This window comes from Octopus sinensis, linkage group LG21, assembly GCF_006345805.1.
Source record: "Octopus sinensis linkage group LG21, ASM634580v1, whole genome shotgun sequence".
In the NCBI taxonomy this organism is placed as follows: domain Eukaryota; kingdom Metazoa; phylum Mollusca; class Cephalopoda; order Octopoda; family Octopodidae; genus Octopus; species Octopus sinensis.
This window is the reverse complement of record NC_043017.1, coordinates 18,334,783-18,362,362: the sequence shown is the minus strand read 5'-3', so window position 1 is coordinate 18,362,362 and position 27,580 is coordinate 18,334,783. Positions and strand designations below refer to the sequence as shown.

Sequence of the window (27,580 nt, the reverse complement as noted above, 5' to 3'; positions counted from 1 at the left end):
AGGATGGTTAGCAATTTCCTTAAACAATTTGCAGATGCTGAGATTAGTGTTGTATGAGGGAGTCTCCCAGTGGACTTAGACAGGGTATAGGGAACATATTGGGATTTGAGGTTGTGGATACAAGTTGTTAAAGAACCATGAACCTGGAACCATGTGGTTGGGAAGCAAGCTGCTTACCACACAACCACGTCTGTACCTATGGATTCTCTCATCATGAACAACAAATGAGAGTTCACTAAAATAAAGAAGGAATCAAGTTCTATGAATACACATGTGCCTCTTTAAGGCCTGCTGTATATGCCTATTTGCATATACACATCATCATCATCATCATCATCTTCATCATCAGCATCATAATCATTGTTTTAATCTCCACTTCTCTGTACTTGTATGGATTGGATGGAATTCATTGAAGTAGGTTTTCTCTATGGCTGGATGCCCTTCCTGTCACCAGCCCTCACCTGTCCCCCCCCCCCACAGGACAGGTATGTTTTCAAGGTTGGTTGGAAATGAATAACACTGTTTGCAAGATGGTGATGATACATGTTTGCATTGCAACTATCAAGAAATGTCAAAGCAAAGACACACACACACACACACACCACACACACACACACACACACACACACACACACACTCACACACACACACATTCACACACACATACCCATACACTCACATAAACTCACACACATGCACTCACACTCACTCACACTCACACACAAACACACTCACATACAAACATACACACAAACACACTCAAACACACACTATATAGGAATTGAAACCATGATCTCGTGATTATGAGTGCAAACTCACCCCCCCCCCCAACTACTAGGACAGGTGCCCTCAGCAAGCCTTATACATACATATGCAAGGGAAGCTGAAAATTTCCTGGCTTTGAGTAAAAGAAAATATAGGAGGATCAGTTAATTATGATTTCATTCAACATATTCCTCTCTCAGATTTACAAACTTATTGCAGCAGTTTTTCAGTATATATATATATATATATCACCGTGACTGACCAGGTTATCAGATGTTGCTACACATCGCTGGTCACAATGCGCTTCACATTGTTTTAGCCTTCAAATGACGCCACCCCGCTGGCTAAGCGAGCAGGCCAACAGAAAAAAGAGTGAGAGAAAGTTGTGGCGAAAGAGTACAGCAAGGATCGCCATCACCCCCCTGCAGGAGCCTCGTGGAGCTATAGGTGTTTTCGTTCAATAAACACTCACAACGCCCTGTCTGGGAATCGAAACCGCGATCCTACGACCGTGTGTCTGCTGCCCTAACCACTAGGCCATTGCGCCTCCACATATATATATATATCACGTGATCACGTGACCGACCAGACCATCAGATGTTGTTACACATCGCTGGTCACAATGCGTTCGCATTGTTTTAGCCTTCGAATGACGCCACCCCGCTGGCTAAGCAAGCAGGCCAACAGAAGAAAGAGTGGTGAAAGAGTACAGCAGGGATCACCATCCCCTGCTGGAGCCTCGTGGAGCTTTTAGGTGTTTTTGCTCAATAAACACTCACAACGCCCGGTCTGTATATATATATATATATATATATATATATATATATATATATATATATATATATATATATATATATAGGTGGAGGCGCAATGGCCTAGTGGTTAGGGCAGCAGACTCGCGGTTTCGATTCCCAGACCGGGCGTTGTGAGTGTTTATTGAGCAAAAACACCTAAAAGCTCCACGAGGCTCCGGCAGGGGATGGTGATCCCTGCTGTACTCTTTCACCACTCTTTCTTCTGTTGGCCTGCTCGCTTAGCCAGCGGGGTGGCGTCATTCGAAGGCTAAAACAATGCGAATATATATATATATATCATCATCATTTAGCGTCATATATATATATATATATATATATATATATAGTTGTAAATTGTAAAATGTGTCACCACTACTATATGAACCTGAAGATTGCATAGTTTAATGCATATAAGTACACGTTCATTCAGAATGAACATTTAATATTCAATCTTTTCATTATCTTATAGTATTATAAGATTCTAAATAAAACGTGAAAATCAAAGTTGGAATTTCTTGCAGTAATATATTCCTCTATACACAATCATACATATCCGTGTGTGTGTGTATATATATATATATATATATATATATATATAATATATATATATATATATATAGAGAGAGAGAGAGTTAACTAATGATGGGGTTGTCATTTCTTGAGTAAATGTCATGGCCAAAACCGTCACTAATTAGTGCCATTTAAATCTCCTGATACATTTATGTTATAACGACATTTTAATTTAAATACAAACACTTTAGTACATACAGATGCACAGACAGACAGACAGACTCAGTCCAGGATGGTATTAAAGGGGTCAATACATTGAATGTGAAGGGGTCAAAGGATACTTTGTCTCCTAACAACCCCTTATGACCCTTTTATACTCAATACCATCCCTATACCCTTAACAAAATTCTCAAAGCTGGGAGTGAGAGTGGGTTGGGGCACTGGAGGGGACAGGGAGTGGGGAAATAGGGCTAAGAATGACCCTGTCACCTAATTATCCACCCAAGAAAATTGAAACTTAATTTATTCTCCTTTTCTTTACTGTGCCATTTTTTAACTCTTTTTTTTTATTTACTTCTTTCAGTCATCGGCCTGTGGCCAGACTGGAGCACCATTCTGAAGGATTTTAGTTGATCTCAACAAATCAACTCCAATATTTATGGGGTTTTTTTTTGTGGTTTTTAAAGTCTAATGCGTGCGTATTCCATTGGTTTCATTTGTCAAATCGTTTAGTTACTGGGATATAAACAAATCGACACTGGTTATTTAGCAATGTGGAGGTGGCGAGACACAAACATACACACGCACACATACACACACATATTTATTCATGAACAAGAAATTTGTGACAGTAACTTCGAACTTATGTCCAGTTAAGCCATCAGCAGGCAATCCAATAATGGCTTTAACTGGCCAAAACTTTGAAGTCACTGTCAACAATATTTTTGTCTAAGAATAAACATATACTCTACAAACGTACTTAGTAACACCTCAGATTAATGTAAAATTATTTTTATTGTAGTTAAACATAAAAAAACCCAAACAAAGTTGTGTGTATGTGTGTGTGTGTGTGTATGATGGGCTTCCATACAGTTTCTATCTACCAAATTCACTCACAAGGCATTGGTGGTTGGCCAAGGGCTATAGTAGAAGACATTATTTTTTTTTAGAATTTTAATTGTTTTTTTGTTGTTGTTGTTTTTTATTAGGCAGAGAAAAGGGCAGGTATGCCCTTTTTTCTTTGAAACCACTGGGGTTAGTGGGAGCAAACATGGAGGCGATCCTGAAACAAGAGACTTGGTCCAAATGCTAGGAACAAGGTGATTTCCACTTAATGCATTCAGCTAGAAATAGCAGTCAAGACCCTTAAATCTTGCTCTGCAATCTTGAGAAGAGAAGGACAAATTATGCATTGCATTCCAAGATATGCTATGTCTGAGAGAAAGATGGTGAGGTCATGAATGGAATATTTCATATTGTGGGATCACTTCATCAGGCCCAACCTGGGGTTTAACAACTTGAGTCTGCTTTAGTAGAAATAGCAGCCAAATGTCCCTTAAATCACTTTCTACTATCTAAAATGTAGGAAAACATTTAGATCTAGATACAGTAGGGTGGGGTGGGTGTCAGAGGTGGAGTGGCATTGATCATAGGTCTACTGAACTGGGGTTGGCCTGGGTTAAACAACAACTACAGCAAGAACACACCACCACCACCACTGCTGCCACCACCACCACCACCACCACTGCCGCCACCACCACCACTGCTGCCACCACCACCACTGCTATCATCACCACCACTACCAATGCTGCCATCACCACCACTGCTGCCACCACCACCACTGCTGCCACCACCACTTCTGCCACCACTACCACTGCTATCATCACCACCACCACCACCAATGCTGCCATCACCACCACTACTGCCACCACCACCACTGCTGCCACCACCACCACCACCACCACTACTGCCACCACCACCACTGCTGCCACCACCACCACCACCACCACTACTGCCACCACCACCACTGCCGCCACCACCACCACCACTACTGCCACCACCACCACTGCCTCCACCACCACCACTACTGCCACCACCACCACCACCACTGCCACCATCACCACCACTACTGCCATCACCACCACCACTACTGCCACCACCACCACTACTGCCACCACCACTGCTGCCACCACCACCACCACCACTGCCACCACCACCACAACTACTGCCACCACCACCACTGCCACCACCACCACTGCTGCAACCACCACCACTTTTTCCACCACTGCTACCATCACCACCATCACCTCCACCAATCACTCCCATTACCATTGGTCTCTGCTACAACCAATAACCCCATTACAGTTACTAGCATAACCAGCACAAAACCACAACCGCCACCACCACCACTATTGCCAAAACCATCACCACTACCAGCAGCAGCACCACCACCACTACCATCAGTGTCACCACTTACATAACCCCTATCACCATCAGTACTACAATTGGTTACTGCCACCACCACCACCACCACCACTACCTTCATCGTCATCCCCACCACCACACAGAGACGGAAACAATTCCTTTTTATTTGTAACCCAATAAGTTTATGGTTCCAACAGTGAAATATTAGCTAACCATATAAATTCCAAGAATGTAATCTTTTAATTCGCTCCTTCGCCTACCAATATATAGATGCATATAGATGTGTGTGTGTATATATATATTTATACACACACACACACACACACATAATATATACATATATATTAGGTTAATGAATTTGTTATCATGCTTATTTTTTTCAATATTTATAACAGAAATAATTGAATCGTGGAGTAGATTTTATCGTTATGAAATATGCTCTCAAAAAAAAACCCCTTTCATACTTCATGGTTTTTAAATTAGATTCAAAGCATTTGGGAAATAAATGTTTTTGAAAGGAAGAAAAATTAAACTTTCCTAAAGTTTCTTTAAAGAAGAAGAGGAAGAAGAAAGAGGAGGAGAAGGAGGAGGAAGTGGAGGAGAAGAGGAAGAGAAGGAGGAGGAAGTGGAGGAGAAGAGGAAGAGTTGGAGGACAAAAACAATAATAATAATAATAATCCTTTCTACTGTAGGCACAAGGCCTGAAATTTTGGGGGAGGGGACCAGTTGATTTAATTGACCCCAGTGTTTCACTGGTACTTAATTTATCGCCCCCTGAAAGGATGAAAGGTAAAGTCAACCTCAGCAGAATTTGAACTCAGAATGTGAAGACGGATGGATGAAATGCTGCTAAGCATTTTGCCCTGCATGCTAACAATTCTGCCAGCTCACTGCCTTCACAATAATAATAATAATAATAATAATAATAATATAATAATAATAATAATTCTTGCAAATTCTGGTACAAAGCCAGAAATTTGAGAGAAAGTGGTGCTAGACAATTACGTCAATCCCACTCCTTCACTGTAGTTTATTCTATTACTTTGAAAGGGTAAAAAGTGATACTAACCTTTGTAGGATTAGAGCTGAGAATGTAAAGAACCAGAAGAAATACTGTTTTGCATGTTCTCTGATCTGCAAATGAGTCAGCCAGCTTGCTGACTGGGCTTTGATGTAGTCATTTTCACACTATCAACCAGGTTATCAGATGTTGTTATACATCGCTGGTCACAATGCACTTTGCATTTTTTTCTTTAGCTTTGAAATGATGTCACCCCTATCGGTTGGCAAGCAGGCCAACATTGCCCCTGATTGGAAGGCTAGTCCATTGCAGGGGTCATCCATTTACAGCTGAGTGGACGGGAACAACATGTTTTGCTTGAGGATACAATGTGCTGCCCAGTTTGTGAATCAAACCCATGATCTAGTGATCATGAGCGAAACACCCTAACCACTAGGCCATGCCCTTAGTGGTTCTATGTGCCTGAAATAGCAACCAAATTTCTCTCAAATCGCTGCTTTCTATCTTTAAGATCAAAGACACATTAAACCATTCAGTTTGTATCAGATATTAAATATGCAAAAAGATTTATTGTCACTTTGATAATCAGGTTATCTAAAGAATACAGAAAAGGGTATTTTGTAATGCGGCGAGCTGGCAGAATCGTTTGCACGCCGGGCGAAATGCTCAGCAGTATTTCGTCTGCCGCTACATTCTGAGTTCAAATTCTGAGTTGACTTTGCCTTTCATCCTTTCGGGGTCGATAAACTAAGTACCAGTTACACACTGGGGCCGATATAATCGACTTAATCCGTTTGTCTGTCTTTGATTGTCCCCTCTGTGTTTAACCCCTTGTGGGTAGTAAAGAAATAGGTATTTTGTATAAACATAAGTCTATGAGTATGTATTCATATGGTGAGTGTTTGTGTATGTCTCTCTGTATTGGTGTTACCATCTCTGTGAGTACACATTTTTGTGTGTATATATGAATGTACATGATTTGCGTATATGTATGTATGCATGTATACATATACAGAGTCTGCCAAATAAATGTATACACACTTCATGAAAGGAAAAAAAAAAACCTGTATAAATATTTAGCTCGTATAAGTACCCCAATAAATATAAATATAAATGTTTTATGAAATTGTGATAACACAGAATAAATTGCAATAACACTGAATTTAAATATTTATACAGGTTTTACCTTTCCTGGAGTGTGTATACATTTTTGTGAGGGACTCTGTATATGAGTGCACGTGCATCTGTGTTGGAATAAACATGTGTATTGATAAAGGTTGAGAGTTCAATTCTTTGTAGCAGCTGTTGGCCACTTTTTTTTCTGTCTATAGGGGTATTTTTTTTTTTACCTGATTTTCTAAAGGCTGGCTATCTGAGCAGCTGAAGGCATGTACAGGAGGGGCATTACAAACAGTAGTGGCCCCAAGACAGTGACCTGTGGGACACCATGCATTATTTGCAATTCCTTGGAGGTAGCCTCATTGGTTACTACTACCTGATTTTATATTTTAGAAAGTTGTGTATCCACTCACCAAAAGACATATTCAAACTTCTAAAGGCAAATTCACTGTAGTTGCCATGGAGAAATAAAGTTTTTTTAGTTAAAGCTTTTGTTATGATGAATTTTCCCACTAGAAGGAAGCATTTGGTAGATATGGCGTTCTTTACACCTTTTACCACAAGAGACAATTTTTTTCTCCATGGTAACAGCAGAGAATTTGCTTTTCGTGTGATCACATGACCAACCAGACTATCAGATGATGTTACACATCGCTAGTCACAATGTGCTTTGCATTATTTTAGCCTGCAAATGTTGACCCCCTGCTAGCTAGGCAAGCAGGCCAATATTCCCTGCTAATCAAAACGAGAATTTGCCTTTAGAAGTTTCAAATATGGCAGAAACATATTTTTACTAATCTGAAACTTCTTTATTCCTAATCACCGCTTGGCACTGATGCTGTTGTTTTTATACACACACACATCCACATGAAGACATAAAGGGTATGTGGGTGGGTAGATCTACGAATGTGCCTATATTTGTATAGGAATCTATATGAAATTAAGTGATTAAGTGTCAGAAGTTAAGTATCGTTATGAAAGACAGACACACAGCAGCAGCCTTTATTATGGTAACATGGCACCAATGTTTCTTCACTGGTTAGCAGAGAACTGAGTGTAGGTGTCTGCGGGGGGGGGGGAGATACACAAAGAAAGGTAGATTTTTACATAAATATATAGGGAGAGAGAGGGACAGAGGCAAACATAAACACACACAAGTGCACTCTCAGAGACAGGCAGATAGATTGAGAGAGAGAGAGAGAGAGAGAGAGAGAGAAAAAGAAAGAAGAGACATACACAAACACAAAGATAGGTAGATTTTACACACATATATATATATATATATATATATTATATATATATATATATATGTATATATATATATATATATAGAGAGAGAGAGAGAGGCAGATAGACAGATAGATTGAATGAGTGAGGGATAGGGAGAGAGAGTATGTGCATATGTGCATGTTGTGTAGTGGAGTGGGAGGTGGTGGTGGTGGTGGTAGGGGAGGAGGGTTACCAAATGCAGGTGCACATGAACTGGTACACGTATGTAGAGTCAGGAAATCATGAATTTTTAATTCTACTAAATGCTTGAGGTATGCAACAGCAACACTATCATCATCATTGTAACCATCACCACCATCATCAGCATCATTAATATATACATCTATTTATCTATCTATCTATCTATCTATCTATATTCTGTTATTCTTTTACTCGTTTCAGTCATTTGACTGTGGCCATGCTGGAGCACCACCTTTAGTCGAACAAATCAACCCCGGGACTTATTCTTTGTAAACCTAGTACTTATTCTATCGGTGTCTTTTGCTGAGCCGCTAAGTTACAGGGACATAAACACACCAATATTGGACATCAAGCGATATTGGTAGTGGTAGGGGGGGGGGCAAAAAGAAATACATACACACACACACAGTCACACACATATACATATATATATACGTTGGGCTTCTCTCAGTTTTCATCAACCAAATCCACTCACAAGGTTTTTGGTTGGCCCAAGGCTATAGTAGAAAACACTTGCCCAGAGTGTCATGCAGTAGGACTGAACTTGGAACCATGTGGTGGGAAAGCGAGCTTCTTACCTCAAAGCCACTCCTGCACCTATATATATGTGTGTGTGTGTGTATTGGTAAAATCGGTAAGATAACAAAAGAAAGAAAGAGACCTCAATATTATGTAAAGAGAGAAAATTTATCTGTAAAATAATATGTGACAATTATTCATAGCGTTTTTTCAGATGGCCAGATAACCGAAGTGATGGTGGTGTGGATTTCCACCTCGGCATCCGAAACTCAGAGTTTTATCTTGGCTACCAAATAATTGTCACATATTATTTTACAGATATATATATATATTTACAGGGTGCAATGGGTAAATTGTTGCCATTTTATATCTTTAATTTTGCGCATGTGCATTGTTTGCTTTTGATTTTGTTGACTACACAGTATAGTAGGGTCAGTTGGGCACCATCTATGAGAAAAACAACACCATAATGCAATTCTCGCTGCCAGAAATTTGGAAATGACATGCTGTACTGCTTGGCATTTGCGTCAGAAGCTCCATTATGAACAGATGATGATCACACAAAACAAGTACTGAGGGTGATAAAAATCAAACATCTAGTCAGCATCATGGTGTTTGGAGTGATCACTAGTGATGGTGAAGTTATACCTCCATTCATCTTCCCACATGGCCTCTAACTCAACACGGAGGCCTATATCAAGTGCCTGGATGAGGTAGTGCTGCCCTGGATCAAGAGGATGGCTACTGGAAGACTCTATGTCTGGCAACAGGAATCTGCATCATGCCAGGAGAACCCAGTCATGGCTGTCAGACAATTTCTGCAACCACATCACCCCTAACATCTGGACACAGGAAATGTGTCAAGGCCGACAGGAAGCGTTGCTGCTTCTTAGGGTTAAATAGCAGTAGTTTGATTCCCTTCATGGGACTGTCACATTAAGTTGACAGTATACAACTACTCTATCATACCACTACTGTATAAATCTCTCTGAGATATTTAGAAATGTATCATTTATATATATATATATACCACTACACACATTTTTTCTCTCCTTGTTTCCTTGTTTTTTCTGTGTCCCTTTCTGTAGAAGAGCGTAGGCTCGAAACGTAAAAGACTTTTTCTATTCCTGAGCTTTATACTAATACATCTGTTTGTTTTGTACACCACCTGTCTTCCCCCCTCCCCTCTCAAAATAAATAGAATTTTTTTTAAATACTGGTCCTCTGCCAAAATTTGAAACCATTATTAAAATGGCATTTGGAACATAAACTAACATGAGGTCTTAATGAGGATTTTTAATGTTGAACTCTTTAAAATGAGAAGTCTGTATCCTAAAACGAAGGGCAATCTCAGGCAAGTTAGAATGGAAGGGGTTAATATCACAGGTGAAAACGGGGATCAGAAAACTGTTTGTAACCAACAATGAGAACAATAAGACTCAGGCTATAATTTCTATTCATCAACAAGCACCATAAAACACAAGTTTCAAAGAGTGTGTAATAACGTCTGCTTTCTAAAGAAACAACTGAATCAAGGTCAGCAATTGTCTGATTAAATTTTGATGTGTTTCTGGCTTTTGTGATGATTGCTGTTATGAATTGTTTCTTTGAGTACAAATGGCAATATATAGAACATTGTAACTCTTTCAGTGGCAATAAATTTGGTAAGAAGGACAAGAAGAGGAAGAATGAAGGAATAGAGGAATAAGGGAATGGAGGCGGGTAACAGATTGTTACTGTGTGTAGTAATGTTTCATACAGTCTTGCATTTTATTAATGTCACAACATTGTACAGGAAATATATACATGTATATATGTATGTATACACAAACATATATATGCATCCATCTCTCTCTCTCTTTCTTTATGTGTGTGTGTGTGTGGAGGCACAATGACCCAGCGGACTTGCGGTCGTAGGATCGCGGTTTCGATTCCCAGACCGGGTGTTGTGAGTGTTTATTGAGCGAAAACACCTAAAGCTCCACAAGGCTCTGGCAGGGGGTGGTGGCGATCCCTGCTGTACTCTTTTGCTACAACTTTCTCTCACTCTTTCTTCTGTTGGCCTGCTTGCTTAGCCAACAGGGTGGCTCATTTGAAGGCTAAAACAATGCAAAGCACATTGTGACCAGCTATATGTTGCAACATCTCATTGCCTGGCTGGTCACGGTGATCACGGTGATATATATACATACACACATATACATACATATATATATATATATATATATATATATATGAATAAAAAATGGAGTTAACGCAGGTTTAAACAAGTATTTTTACTTTCGACACATGTTTATAAACAAGGAGTTACAACATCTTTACTTGTGAGATTTTTGCTGCCCTGGTAACTATTTATTTATTTTTCCGTGTTAATTGTTAACAAGGTAAAAATACACTCATCTATTTATATATAAAAGCACCATCCGTTCGTGGCCGTTTGCCAGCTCTGTCTGGCACCTGTGCAGGTGGCACGTAAAAAACACCCACTACACTCGCGGAGTGGTTGGCGTTAGGAAGGGCATCCAGCCGTAGAAACACTGCCAGATCTGACTGGGCCTGACGAAGCCTTCCAGCTTCACAGACCCCAGTTGACCCGTCCAACCCATGCTAGCATGGAAAGCGGACGCTAAATGATGATGATGATGATGATGATATATATACATACACACATATATATACATACACATATATATATATATAAAATTAGTGTACATTTATACACAAAAGAGGTGAGCCTAACAGGACACCTTACACGCTAAAAGGAACAGTCAAAGCCCAAACCACGATTAAGAGTAATTTTGAAGGGGATGAAAAATAAAAACATTTTCAATAATTACCACATGTACCTAGGTTTTGAACATCAATGGACAAATAAAATAATTTGCCATCTGTATCCTCTTCAGCATGGGCGCTACAACCAATATATATTTATGAAACATCGTAGACAGTATTTTCATTACACATATATATATATATAAATATGGTACGGTCATGTGGCGAGAATGGATGAAGACAGCTGTGTAAAAAAGTACCACACCCTGGCGGTTGAGGGAACCTGTGGAAGAGGTAGATCGAAGAAGACCTGGGATGAAGTGGTGAAGCACGACCTTCGAACTTTGGGCCTCACGGAGGAACTGACTAGTGACTGAGACTTTTGGAAATATGCCGTGCGTGAGAAGACCCGGCAAGCCAAATGAGACTATAATCTCGTGGCCTATGCTAAGGGCATTACCAGCCCACTTATGCGTACCTTTTCCTCCTTTGGACACTAAAACTCTGCTTGCGAAGACCTGTTGAGGCAAGTGAAATCAAAATTCAAAAATCAAAATCAAATTCAATGACTGGCGTCCGTGCTAGCGGGGTATAAAGAGCACCATACGAGTGTGATCATTGACAGAGTGGCTAACCAGCTTCCGTGCCAGTGGCACCATTCGTGCGTCATCATTTCCAGCGTCGCATTACTGGCACTCGAGTCCCGTGCTAGTAGGGTATTAAGAGCACCATCTGAGCGTGATCGTTGCCAGAGCGGTTACCTGGCCTCCATGCCGGTGGCACGTAAAAGACACCATTCGAGCATGATCGTTACCAGCATCGCTTTACTGGCACCCATGCCGGTGGCATGTGTAAAAGATTTGAGCGAGGCCGTTGCCAGTGCCGCCTGACTGGCCTCGTGCTGATGGCACGTAAAAGCACTCGCTACACTCTCAGAGTGGTTGGCATTAGGAATGGCATCCAGTTGTAGAAACTCTGCCAGATCAAGATTGAAGCCTGGTGCAGCCATCTGGTTCGCCAGCCCTCAGGCATACGTCCAACCCATGCTAGCATGGAAAGCGGACATTAAATGATGATGATGATGATATATACAAAAATCATTCATTAGAGAACAAACATCAAATCTGGGCCAATGACTTCTATACATTTCATCATATACCTGTTTGCAACCAACATGAAGACTCAGGCTATAAATACTATTCATCAAAAAACACCAGATTGTGTAATAACGTCTGCTTTCTAAAGAAACGACTGAGTCAAGGTTCTATACATTTTATTATATACAAACAATACCATAGCCTTCAACATATAAAAGAAATATGTATATAAACACTGAAGGTAAAAAATATATATATATGAACATATAAAGACTACAAAAATATGTAGAAGGACCTGTCCAGAATAATGTATATAAGAATCGACTAAAGTAGGTGATTAAAATTTACTCATCAATTAAAAATATATCAAAATAGTCAGTCCTTAAAAATGAGGCGATCCATGGTAGGTCTGGTATCCAAGGAGTGTTAGAGAGTTCCAAAAAGAGTAAGTCAAAATCCACATCTGTGGCCATTTCAGTCAGATTGCAAATCAAAGCACATCTTGGCAATGACCCCTTCATCAGGATGAACAGAACTCTTCAGGAATTTCACAATCAAGTAGTTCACAAGAATTACAATACTGGTGCAATCCTTATTTATAAAATACAACCTTTAGCAGGACCAGTCCAAAATTCCTAACTAATATATATATATATATATATATATATAAGTTAATTTATTTTGTTTTATGGTTAACCAGGTTGGTGGCTGCTATTTATAGGAATTTTTCTATCCAGTTTTGAAACCCAGTAAACAAACTAGATATTATCTACCACATCTTGCCTTACTTGTATATACTTTCAGAAAAGTAGAAGAAAACTTATGGTTGCAGAAAAGGATCACCTCTGTAAATTTATTTAATGTTTTAGGACCAAAGGACCCAAGGATGGCAAGAGATTCCCTTATATACAACTTACACTTGTTAATATTAATGCTAAAATAAGGGGCCCTCGAAATTATAGACCATTCAAGAAAGTAACTTTTATTATTTCACTTTACACAAGAGGCAAGTGTAGTGAAGTTACAATATTTTTCTTTCGAAAACAAATTCAAGTGGGCCCTGAACCTCGCCTTAAAATATATAAACCCTATTCAAATAAACCCTATATAAATCCTATTCAAATTGCCTTCCTCTTTAACTACGCATTTATAAATTACATTTGTAATCAAATAAAATCTGTCGAGGGGGACATAACCTAGGGTTTCTGAAATTATAGGATTTACCAGAACTGCCTTTATCCCTATTACTGATACTAACATTATTTATTTGGTTTCCTGCATTCTTCCTCTCGAATATCCCATTAACAGGGGTTAGTAATACTAGTAATACTAGTGACGTAAATGGTTGGTAATTCCAACCTTAGGCTTATTAGAGTTTACCTGCCCAATACCAGAGTTTCAACAGAGGAATACTTCCGGTACACTTACCCACTTAATTTACATCTATTAATAGATGCAATAATGGGGACCAAATTCAGCATTACCGAGTAGGAAAATTTAATGGAGGATATATAATGGATGGTGTAGTACTTATGATTCTTTGGGAAATTCTCCTTCAGAATCTTAAAAAACAACATCATGCCACCATTCATTTTCCCACACAGCCTCAAACTCAACAAAGAGACCTACATCAAGTACCTGGAGAAAGTAGTGCTGCCCTGGGTCGAGAGGGTGCCTGTTGGAAGGCCGTATGTCTGGCAACAGGACTCTGCACCATGCCACACAAGCAGGAGAACCCAGTCATGGCTGTCAGATAATTTCTGCGACCACATCACCCCCTAGCATCTGGCCACCTAACTTTCCAGACTGCAATCCCCTTGATTATTATGTGTGGGGTGCAGCTGAGCGAGAAACAAACAAAACTCCTTGTAACACCAATGAGGAACAGAAAGCAAGGATTATGGCAGCACTCACCAACTTAAACAAGGAGACCATCCAGAAAAGGAATTAACTATACATATGTATATATAAGACCCCTTCGGTCATGAATGACCATGGAATTGAACCTAGAAAGTTCCCCTCCCATACACAAGTCTGGGCAAGGTTGTTTGCAGAAGACCAGCAGTCGCCCATGCATACCAGTCTCTCCTCTCTGTGCCACTGATGCTGTCCAAGGGAAAGGCAAAGGGGCCGATACAGTTTGGCACCAGTGACATCGCAACTCATTTCTACAGCTTGGTGAACTGGAGCAATGTGAAATGAAGTGTCTTGCTCAAGTGCACAACACACAGACTGGTCCAGGAATTGAACTCACAACCTCATGATTGTAAGCCCAACACACTAACCACTGAACCACGTGCCTTTATTTTCACACTTACAGCACATAGGTTTACCAAGCAGTCACCCATCTAAGTACTAACTAGGCTTGACATTGCTTAACTTTGGTTATCAGACAAGAACCAATACTTTCAGCATGATGATATGGCTATATATATATATATATATATATATATATATATATATATATATATAGGCGTAGGAGTGGCTGTGTGGTAAGTAGCTTGTTTACCAACCACATGGTTCCAGGTTCAGTCCCACTGTGTGGCACCTAGGGCAAGTGTCTTCTGCTATAGCCTCGGGCCAACCAAAGCCTTGTGAATGGATTTGGTAGACGGAAACTGAAAGAAGCCTGTCGTATATATTTATGTATATATATGTATGTATGTGTGTGTGTATATGTTTCTGTGTTAGTGTTTGTTACCCCAACATCGCTTGACAACCAATGCTGGTGTGTTTACGTCCCCGTAACTTAGCGGTTTGGCTTACAAAGAATAAGTCCTGGGATTGATTTGGTCGACTAAAGGTGGTGCTCCAGCATGGCCACAGTCAAATGACTGAAACAAGTAAAAGAATAAAAGAGTATACAAAAATGATTTCAAAAGGATATGTAATCCTGGCAGTTATCGTGTTTCCCCTTAAATCAGTTTTGTATGTCAACTAACCACAGCAAATGTTGGTGATACCCAAGAGAGCAATAAGTTACTAGATTCTGGCAATTTTTCGTGCTTGGCAAATCCGAGTGTCCTATTCTGGACTGCATAGTCTCTGCAGAGTAAGTAATAGTATTGATAATAATTAGGAGAACAAAGATTTTCCACATCTGTAATTTTATTAAATCATGAATGCTGTAAATAACTGTATAATAAAATTACAGTTGTAGAAAAATCTCTGTTCTATTTTATGTGCCACCAGCATGAGGGCTAGTCAAGCGGTACTGTCAATGACCACGCTCAAATGGTGTTTTTTTATGTGCCACATGCACAGGAGCCAGTCCAGTGGCAGTGGCAACGACCTTGCTCAAATGCTTTTTCACATGCCACTGTGTCCTTATATTTTCGATACACTGGTGTTGTTTTGAGCTGAGTGGGGGTGCTAGATTACCTTGTAATGATTCTCATGTATGTATTCTCATGCATATAGTTGCATATCTAGTTTTTATTACATAAACATACAAAGCAATCTCTGTCATTTTATAAAACCATTCATTGAAACTGTCAAGTAATCCCATCCAACACTTTGTATTGTTTTGCACACAATACTTGAAATCTAGGCTGGAAATTATGCATTACATGCCGCACCCTGTCTTCAAGGACTGACATAATTTTCTTGTGAATTGCAACGTTTAGTACGTTTCTCTTTGAGGTGTCTCTGAAGGGAATAACTGAATCATTGAATGTCAAATAACCAAGCAGGCCACGACAAGTCACCCTGCTTGCAAATGAAATATGGCTGTCAAATATTTCTTTAGCTAGATTGTTACCTAATAATGTTGAGAATGTGATCTTGCCGTCAAGTAGTTAACATCAGGAAAATATGTCATACATATAATAATTATTATTTGATTTCTGTCAGATTTCTTGGTCTTTATACAAAATGAAATCAATATGAATTTTCTAAAAGAAATATATTTATTACTTTAAAATTAATTTAAATAAAACAAATTTCTCTCATTAATGGAATGTTCAGATGTTGTGTCAAAGCACGACGCCTCACCCACCATTTCAGATCCGCTTTTCACATTTGAGATTTATGTCATGGTTGAGTTATGGTGTGGGCTTGGCTGTGTGCTAAGAATTTTGCTTCCCAACTACAAGGCGTTATGGTTCAGTACTGCTGTGTGACACCTGTAACCTCACGCTGCTAAAGCTTTGTCAGTTGATTTGGTAAATGGAAATTGAAAAAAGCCTGACTGACATACATACATACATACATAAATACATACATACATACATACATACATGCATGCATGCATGGGGTCCTGGGATATGTAATACACTGACTAAATACTAATCTTGAGAAATTAAGCTTCTCAAAACCAGAAAAGAGAAAGCTGATTCGAAGACTACAGATCCAATCCATCACTGGAACTATAAAAATCTGTAAAACTTCCCAAAAGTTTATCATTTAAATATATATGCGCAATTGGCATCTAATCTAATCTATAAAATGAAGACAGTGAACATTGATACAAATTGAATTTTTATGTAAAAAGGGGTCTAAAATGGGGCTGGAAGGGGATTAAAATTTACAGGAGGGGGTAACTTGAGGTGAGAAATTGTTTGGGAGACGTTTTGGGGCGCTACAGTGGTTGCTTTGCTCTGAAAACGGGGAATTCATTGATTTTTGGGGACACTTGAGGGTCTCGATTGGACACCTTTTGCCCGATTTCAATCAAATTTTCAACATGGTAAAGTGGAAGTGGATTTGTAATTTAAGCGCAGAAAATGGGTTCAAAATTTTGAAAATTAAGGCAAGATTTTTGAAGTTGAAAAAAATTTCTCATTTTTCCGTATTTTTGTCTTTTATTTTTTTATTGTTTACAGTTTTCAATTTTTTCTGCATGTAGCCCGTGTTTAGAGCTTTCATTTGCATAGTCAATTGCCGAAAAATTCCCAAAATAAGTTCTAAATTTAACAAAGAAATTCTTTTTTACCTTATTTTTAATCGCTCAAATAGTGGCATGTACAAAAGGCAAGTGTGCTTTCCTTTGTCACTGCCTGATATTTATGATTGATCTTTCAAAATATTTTCTTTCTCAACTTACTCAAGATCTTTTGTTTTTTTATAAATGGGAGAGAGATAGAGAAAGATAGAGAGTAAGAGAAAGCGAGGGAGAGTCCGAAAGAAAGGAAGAGTAAGAGAGCGGGAAAGTGAGAGAGATAGGAGAGAGAAACAAAGAGGGAGAATGTGGCAATAAGAAACAGAAAGGAAGCAACAGAAAGTAACAACCACACCCTCACCAGCGCGTAGAGTGGGTCACCTTAAGCTAGTGTATATATATATATCTTAAGTCTCTTTTCATTCCTCCACTTCACTCTCTATTTCATATCTTGTCTAGAAAAACTATGGCTTAACTATTTTCTCAAACCATTTCTGATGAAGGGATATATAAAATATCCCGGAAACAGCCGTAAGACCTTCTATTTATAAATGTTCTAAAATCTTTCACAGCTTTGGATTTTTATCTCATTCTGTTAATATATATATATATATATATATATATATTAAATACATGGAGGCGCAATGGCCCAGTGGTTAGGGCAGCGGACTCGCGGTCGTAGGATCGCGGTTTCGATTTCCAGACCGGGCGTTGTGAGTGTTTATTGAGCGAAAACACCTAAAAGCTCCACGAGGCTCTGGCAGGGGGTGGCGATCCCTGCTGTACTCTTTCACCACTCTTTCTCCCACTCTTTATTCTGTTGGCCTGCTCGCTTAGCCAGCGGGGTGGCGTCATCCGAAGGCTAAAACAATGCAAACGCATTGTGACCAGCGATGTGTAACAACGTCTGATGGTCTGGTCGGTCACGTGATCACGTGATATTAAATACATATATAGGCACAAGCAAGGCTGTATTATAAGAGGTTTGTTTCCCAATCACATTGTTCCGGGTGCAATTCCACAGCATGGCACCTTGGACATGTGTCTTCTACTATAGTCTTAGGCCAAATAAAGTATCGAGTGGATTTGGTCAATGGAAACTTAAAGAAGCCCATTGTGTGTGTGTGTGTGTCTTTGTACACCCCCCAACCCCCACCCCAGTGTTGGTGCATTTACAATCCCTGCAACTTAGCAGTTCGCCATAAGAGACTGACTGAAAGAGAACCAGGTTTAAAAAAACCTTCTGGAGTTGATTCATTTTACTTAACTGCTTCAAGGTGGTGCCCCAGCATGGCAGCAGTCTAATGACAAAAACAAGTGCAAGATAAAAGACATATATACAAATGAATACAATCTGCTTGTTGTTCCCTCACCTGTCTCTGTTTTTTGTATCATTTTGAACTATATACATACATATATACATATACATATATATATATATATATATGTGTGTGCGTGTGTGTGTGGTGTGTGTAATATATATATATATATATATATATAATTGTATATGTATATATGTATATACATATATATAAATATATACATATATATTATGGCTGCCCCCTCGTTATCGAGTATGGCCATTGCATGGAGCTTAACTGTTACTGGTGCTGTGATCGAATGTGACTTTTTAGCCGAGCTAAAGATCTACAATGTCTTGTACAAAATTGGCAACTAAAACCTTTACTGGTAATAGCCGGCTGTAGTTGTAACTGGGCTTCATCATTGATTTTTTGCTTTTTAAGGCTACAGCCATCCATTCAGTTGAGACCCAGCACCATCAACAATCATGAATTAGTTAATCAATTTAATCAATCCAATGTAGCAATACCTATACAAAAAGATTTTTTTTAAAGTGAGGAAAGGCTGTTCACTGAATCAATCCCACTCACTAAGCAACAGCAGCCATAAACCGAAAAGAAGAACAAGTCAACATCATCGGTAACCATTGAGCCGCAGGTTTTATGTCGGAGTTATCTCAGTTACCTGAGTTACCTTCTCCTAGAAGGATGCCCTAACAAAGGCTAGGAGTCCTTCACTCCCAATGGTTTAACCGTGCGATCGGGTATTCAGTCCGATTATTTCTATGTCCCCGCGCATGATACAGCCTTAAAAAAAAAAAAAATTTATTGGATGGCCGTTGACCCTCAAGAGTTCCTCTGCCCTTTGACAGGTTTTGTTTTTCATCCTGCGGGGTGTCCAATAAACACCCTCCTCACCAAGCAAGCTTGGTAGGGTTGCCGGTTTAGTCGCCGACGACCCGACCATGCAACAGGTTGTTCTGGGTTACATGTTACCAGTAGCACTCGAAAGTGACCTGACATACATATATATACACACACATACATACATACATACATACATACATACATACATACATACACCTACCTATTACTATTATCATTTAAAACTATTTGATTCAGTTCTATGTAACTTAAAATTTTGCAGGCTTCTTACAGAAACCTACCTCATTCAGGCTCACATATGGTTATGTGTGTATATATATATATATATATATATATTATATATATATATATATATATAATATATATATATATATATGTAGGTCCCGGGTTGATTCGGGGTTAACCACAGTAAATAAGGTACTCAATACATAGCGAGAGTAAATTTAATTTATTAATAGAAGGAGCTTCTACAGGACTAGAACTGTTTCATTCAAGAGAAATCTTCAGGAAGCTAGTTAACCAAATTGTATTGGCATTTATACATTTAGGCAGTTTAAAGGGGTGTTGGTGGGGGCTTTTTGGGTAGGCATAGCGCAAAAATCATACTTGGGGAGTGGTCAAGGAGTCAGTGTTAAATTAGATAGGAGATAAATAAAAAATCAAAAAAAAAAATAAAAAATAAAAAGTAAGATGTATGTATGTATGAATATAACGCGTGCGTGCGTGTATGCGTATAGTGTACGAATGAGTGAGTGTACGTGCTAAAGAGTGTGGCGTGAGTGAATGAGTAATTGTTTCCAGTAGACGATAAATGGTCTGGCTGTCATAGCCAATGTTTGTGACCAAGCGGCCAAAGATAACAAAAGTAATAAACGAAGATAATAAAATTAAAATTAGGGAATGGGTTGTATTTGATATGTATATATATATATGTGTGTATGTGTAGTATGCATGGGTACACATATGTTATATGTGTGGTATATATATATATATATGTGTATGTGTATATATATATGTATATGTATGTTTATGTATGTATATATATGTGTATGTATGTGTATGTGTGGGTGTATATATAGTGTGTATGTGTATATATGTGTATATAGGGACTAGTGGCTGTGTGTGCATGTGTGTATGATTTGTGTGTATGCGTGTATGTGAGTATGTGGTGTGTATGTGTATATATATATTTTTCTGTGTGGTATATGTATGTGTGGTCGTGTGTGTATATATACATGTGTGTATACGTGTATGCAAGTGAGGTGTGTATGTATACATATATATGTGTATGTGTAGATATGTATAATGTATGTGTGAGTGTATATAGTGTGTATGTGTGTATAGAGGTATAAGTGAGAATCTCCTCATTTACCTAAAACTCTATTCCCCCCTTTATATATATATATGTATAATATATATTATATATATATATAATATATTATATATTTTTATTTTTTTTATTTTTATTTTTATTTTTTATATTTTTTTTATTTTTTATTTTTTATTTTTACTTTTTTTTTTATTTTTATTTTTTATTTTATTCTCCTATCTAATTTAACACTGACTCCTTGACCACTCCCCCAAGTATGATTTTTGCGCTATGCCTACCCCCAAAAAGCCCCCACCAACACCCCCTTTAACCTGCCTAAATGTATACATGCCATACAATTCTTGTTAACTAGCTTCCTGAAGATTTCTCGTGTGAAACAGTTCTAGTCCTGTAGAAGCTCCTTCTATAATAAATATATATATATATATATATATATATATATATAATATATATATAATTTGCAGGTTTCAAGAGGATCACTACTTAAATAGTAAAGCACCAAGTCAGGCCAGTGATAGCACTATTGTGTACAAACAATATTTTTGACAAATATGGACATACTAAAGTAAACACAGATCTATACTCTGGTTGTACTGTTCATATTTGAGTGGAGTATGATTCTTAGGAGGGCCATGTCAATAATAAATTTCTGCACTGGTTTGATTTCACTTCTTTTTATTATTATTATTCAGCATTTGGCAGTTTCAGGCAAATTTTTACTGCATCACCTTACTACACATTCATGTTTCTGGGGTGTGTGCAGCATTGTGGGTCCTTTTCTGTTGTTGGAGGGGGGTGCAAACTCTTCCCAGTACTGTATTGCATTAGTTTGTTTTGTTATGGGGGGAACTATTGAGGATAAACAACCTGATGAGGTTGCATACGTCAGCGCTATCAAAGGCTCCCATCGCTACATCAGAGGAGCCCAAGGGGTTGGATTGCTTGACCCATTCTGAACCTTTGCTGAACAGCCCTGTCTTTCTGGCATGCATAATGACTTCTATATCTCTCTGGCTAATGTTAGTGAAGTCCCTAATGAAAGAAAGCGCTTGGCCAGTAGTCCTTTTGATATAGATGGGTAAAAGTCAACTATATCAAACTGGGTGAACCTTGCTCTGCTTTTTCCTTGTTGGTGACAACCCCTATAGCAGCAGCAGTGACAGTGGCCCTAGCAGAAATGCTAACGGAACCACAGCTGACACCCCTAGCAGCAATGGCAGCTTTCCCACCAATGACCACAATAACAACAACAAAGCCTTCATCATAACCGACAGTGGCGATACCAATGCCACCACCACTTCCAGCGATGCCAATACCAGTAATCCCAGATCTAGTAACACCGATGTTAGATGTAGCAACAACAACAACAACACCAGCAGGTACAACACCAACAACATGCACCCAAGGAGAAACATTGGATGTTCTGGGAACTCTTTCAAGTAATGTCTCTCCAACCACAGGTCCTTTTTCAGAGTTCCAGAAAGGAGATGCATAACATCACTGGCCAGCCATGTCTGGTAACTAAGAGATGATGGGATTCCATACTCAATCTCATGGAAAATCCTTGAGAACCCAGACCCCTACATCAATGGGACAAAGTGTTGCAAGTTATGCATAACTGAACACTCAAGAATCCTAAAGGACTCACTCGAACCAGGGAACATCCTTAACTCCAGAACAGAGATTTTCGAGCCATGTTTACATTTCAGGAGATTCCTGCTAGCTTCTTGGAGTCCACAAGATGGCGGCACAGCTGGACGTCGATAGCCAATAGCAAAAGGAGATAAACCCCAATTGTTACCCTTGAGTAGTGAGGCATTTCCCCGTCCATATTTTTAAGAGGTCATGGGCCAACAGGTTTTTAGGACCTGACAATATGCCATAAAGCTAAACCCTTTATGGTCAGGAAATCTAAAGTAATCCCTAAACCAGTCTTCCCCATTTTTAATATATACTGCTCTACATCTTAGAGTGTGCTTCTTCTTTCAGATTTATGTTATATATATATATATACGTTACAAGGATGTTTGCAAAAGGGACATGAAGGCCTGCAACCTCAATATTAGCTGTTGAGAGGCAGTTGCCGGCAACCGTGGAGACTGGCGACGTACCATAAAAGAGGGAATACAAAGGAGTGACAGAGAGAGAGAGGAGAAATGGAAAGACAAGAAAAGACGTCGACAAGAAACTATGGCATTACAACCAGCCAGGAACAGTCTTCGCTACATTTGCGGTACCTGCCAGGTTTGTCCAGGATAGGACTACACAGCCACAGCAGGAAGTGTATCAGGACATGAAATGTAAAACCGGATTAGACTACTTTATGCGCAACTCCATTGTCTCCTGAGACAAAAAGGATGCCAACCAATATATATATATATATATATATATATATATATATATATATATATATATATATATATATATATATATAGCCATTCATACACAAGCATCATACAATTGCCTTTCATGAAAGAGAGTCCTTTTGTGTGTGTGTATATATATGTATATATATATATACATATATATACACACACACAAAAGGACTCTCTTTCATGAAAGGCAAATTGTATGATGCTTGTGTATGAATGGCTATGTTACATGGTAGTGAGACATGGGCTCTGAATGCAGGAGACATGCATAGACTGGAGAGGAATGAAGGTAGTATGTTTTGTTGGATGTGCAGTATCAATGTGCATGAATGACAAAGCACAAAAGTGTTGAGAGAAAATTTGGGCATAAGAGGTATCAAATGCAGCATGCAAGAGAGAAGACTATTTTGGTTTGGATATGTGATGCGTATGAATGAAGACAGCTGTATAAAGATGTGCTGATTGCTGAAAGGAGATAGCAACCATGGAAGAAGGAGGCCCAGGAACACATGGGATGAAGAAGTGAGGACCAATCTTGGGATGTTTTGTTGTGAAAGGAGGACTAAAATTACACAATTACATGTGGATGTTGTGTAAAAAGGTCATCTACCTTTCACCGCTTATGTGTGAAGTTCAAGCTAAGAACTTCCAGTGACATCATTCACCTCTTCCAGTCGCTATCCTTTCATCGTCATAGGATTTTTCTTATTTTAGGGGTGGCAGTGTATACTCTCACCATCAAAACATGATGGTGGTATTTGCTGATAACATTCTACAGAACTACCTGCACATGGTTTTGTTTATAGTGGTCATTGCTTGTGCAGCAAAATGCACACTCCTCTCCCCATTAAAAAAGCATTTACCTGCACAGGTGCACAGTGTACCACATGTCAGATGCTAAATCGATGGTAGATTTCAGATCAGTGGCCTTCTCCTAGTCTAGTTGCTCAAAAGCTATAGAGCCCAGACTGCCCTATGAATAAAAAGATGCTGATAGTGCACATCAACTAAGGGGACATCAACGTGGAAGCCCCCACCGAGCTTGCTTGGTGAGGAGGAGGGTGTTTGTTGGAAACATGCATACATATATACACACACACACATACCCGCATATTCGTGTGTACGTATACTCAGTTTCTACATACATACACACACATACATACATACATGCATACACACATACATACACACATACAAACATATATACATACACACATAAGTATATTCATACGTACATACGCAGACACACAAACATAAACAAACTTCGAAGTCACTGTCAGATCTCTTGTAAAAGTTTACTAAACATTTACTCTACAGGCATTTACTCTTTAGTTTGATGACAGTTTTACATTAGAAAGAAACATCAATAGATACATATACGGATATGTAGTGTACCCGGTATACGTTTTACAAGCGTATAAATATCAAGAGATCGCTATAAGCAGTCTTACCTCACCGAGTACTGTCCATGCATTTATGTATTTTGAGGGCTGAATAGTCGTTTGTGGTGGAATCCAAGGAGGCTACATTTCGTTTCACTCGAGAGATAATGTTTAAAAGAATAACCGTGGGTTGAATGGAAGGAAGGAAGAAGGAGTGAAAGAGTGAGGAAGAGAGAGTGTAAGAGAAGGAAGAAGGCAGTGGTGTGTATATTGTTTTCAATATAGAGGGTAAGACGAAGTATAGAAAGAATGAGATAGATAGATAGATAGATAGATAGATAGATAGATGTATATAAACAGCGCAGAGATGGGCTGAGAGGTAAAGGAAGAGAGAGAAGAAACGAGGAAAAGATTTGTGAAATATGAATATGTCTATGAGTATCTGTGTGTGTGTGTGTGTGTGTTTATGTGTGTATAGTATATTTTTTTCTTTTCATATTTACCATGTACACACACTCGGGGTGAGAGAGAAGGAAGAGGTAGATAGACAGAAGAAACAGGGGAGTGATTTGTTATATACATAAACGCACACATACATGCACGCACACGCGCAGAGAGGGCGTGGGATATTAAGATGAAAGTAGAAGAAGATAAAGAGAGGAAAAGTGGGAGAGATTTATTAAACAGAGATAGTAAGTGAGAGAGAGAGAGAGAGAGAGATTTCGCAGCTGAAATGTGATCGTAGCCGGGTACCAAAAATACCCGAACTCAAGGGTCAGTCTGATTCTCGTGAAACAAACAAATAAGGAAGGACCCAATTTCAATTTAGGGAAACGCGTTTTTGGTGGGTTTCTTACCTTTCAGCTCTGGTTTGATGTGTGTGAGGGGGAGAGAATATCGGATCGGGTACATAATCTTTGTGCGTGCGCGCGCAGCAGGTGAGGAGTGTGTGTGTGCGTCGGCGTGCATGTGTGCGTATGCGTGTGCCTACCGGTGCGTCGTCGGTGCCTGTGCGCGTGCGTGTGTATATGTGTGCGTCTGTGTTCTTGTAATGTTTCTCGTTTTCTTTATCTGTCTGTACGATGAGTGTGTGCGTGCGTGCGTGTGTGTGTATAATACTTATACAATAATCCCCCCACTATCGCTGGTGTTACGTTCCAAAACTCCCCGCGATAGGTGAAAATCCGCGAAGTAGAAACTACTGTACTGTGTATTTTTTTTGTAATTATTTTTATAATTTGTATATATTTATTTTATCATAAATTTTATCATAAGAGATGCAAAACATCATAACAGAGAAATCGACGTAAGCTTAAATAATAAACCGCGATAGGTGAACTGCGATAAATGAACCGCGAAAGTTGAACGAGGGATTACTGTAGTCAGTAAATTTTCTAAGTGACTGTATATCTGTATATGTGTTGTGTGTTTGCGTGTGTGTATATATATATATATCATCATCATCATCATCGTTTAGCGTCCGCTTTCCATGCTGGCATGGGTTGGACGGTGCATCTGGGGTCTGGGAAGCCAGAAGGCTTCATCAGGCCCAGTCTGATCTGGCAATGTTTCTACGGCTAGATGCCCTTCCTAACGACAACCACTCCATGAGTGTAGTGGGTGCTTTTTACGTGCCACCGGCACAGGTGCCAGACGAGGCTGGCAAACGGCCACGGTCAGATGGTGCTCTTTACGTGCCACCGGCACGGAGGCCAGGCGAGGCTGGCAAACGGCCACGATCGGATGGTGCCTTTTACGTGCCACCGGCACGGAAGCCAGTCAGGGCGGCACTGGCAACGGCCACGTTCGGATGGTGCTCTTATGTGCCACCAGCACTGGTATCACAGCTACAATTTCCATTCGTGTTGATCGATTTTGATTTTTGATTTTTTGATTTTCACTCGCATCAACAGATCTTCACAAGTAGGGTTTTGTGTCCCAAGAAGGAAAGGTATGCATAAGTGGACTGAGGCCATGGGTGATGGTCTCACTTGTCCTGCCGGGTCTTCTCACGCACAGCATACTTCCAAAGGTTTCGGTCTCTAGTCATTTCCTCGGTGAGACCTAAAGTTCGAAGGTCGTGCTTCACCACCTCATCCCAGGTTTTCCTGGGTCTGCCTCTTCCACAGGTTCCCTCAACAGCTAGGGTTCGCACTTTTTCACACAACTATCTTCATCCATTCTCGCCACATGGCCATACCAGCGCAAACGTCTCTCTTGCACACCGCAACTGATGCTTCTTAGGTCCAACTTCTCTCTCAAGGTACTTACTCTCTGTCGAGTATGAACACTGACATTACACATCCATCGGAGCATGCTGGCTTCATTTCTTGCGAGCTTACGCATATCCTCAGCAGTCACGGCCCATGTTTCACTGCCATGTAGCATGGCTGTTCGTACACAAGCATCATACAGTCTACCTTTTACTCTGAGCGAGAGGCCTTTTGTCACTAGCAGAGGTAAGAGCTCTCTGAACTTTGCCCAAGCTATTCTTACTCTAGCAGTTACACTTTCAACACACCCGCCCCCGCTACTGACTTGGTCACCTAGGTAACGGAAGCTATCAACTATTTCTAGTTTTTCTCCCTGGAATGTGGCGGAAGTTGGTCTCTGCGCATTTTCAGTGTTTATTGCTCCTGAGCATCTGCCACATACAAAAACTATCTTCCTAGTTAGCCTTCCCTTGACGTTGCTGCACCTCTTATGTGTCCATAGCTTACACTTGGTGCATCTTATAGAGTTTCTTTATATATATTGTTATATTTCGGAATGGTCATTTTGCCAGTTTAGCCAATAAAAACACACGCACTATATATTTGGTGTTACTTTGCTTCAGTGTTATTTATTTTTTACATTAATCTTAATCTTATTTCGGCCAGAGTTCTTTCGTCACACTCCTGCGACCGCATCAGTGGTCCTTTGTTTTCTTCTTTCTTATTT

At 39.5% G+C, this 27,580-nt stretch overlaps 1 protein-coding gene across 1 annotated transcript in view; it reads right to left on the bottom strand.

Annotated features, from left to right (window-relative positions):
- LOC115222987 (UDP-galactose translocator-like) overlaps positions 1–24,956 on the bottom strand; it is a 60,560-nt gene extending 35,604 nt beyond the window's left edge. The window contains exon 1 of the mRNA XM_029793411.2: positions 24,710–24,956. The gene's annotated coding sequence lies outside the window, so the exon portion shown is untranslated. The remainder of the gene's footprint in view (positions 1–24,709) is intronic.
- Between the last annotated feature and the right edge of the window lie 2,624 nt (positions 24,957–27,580).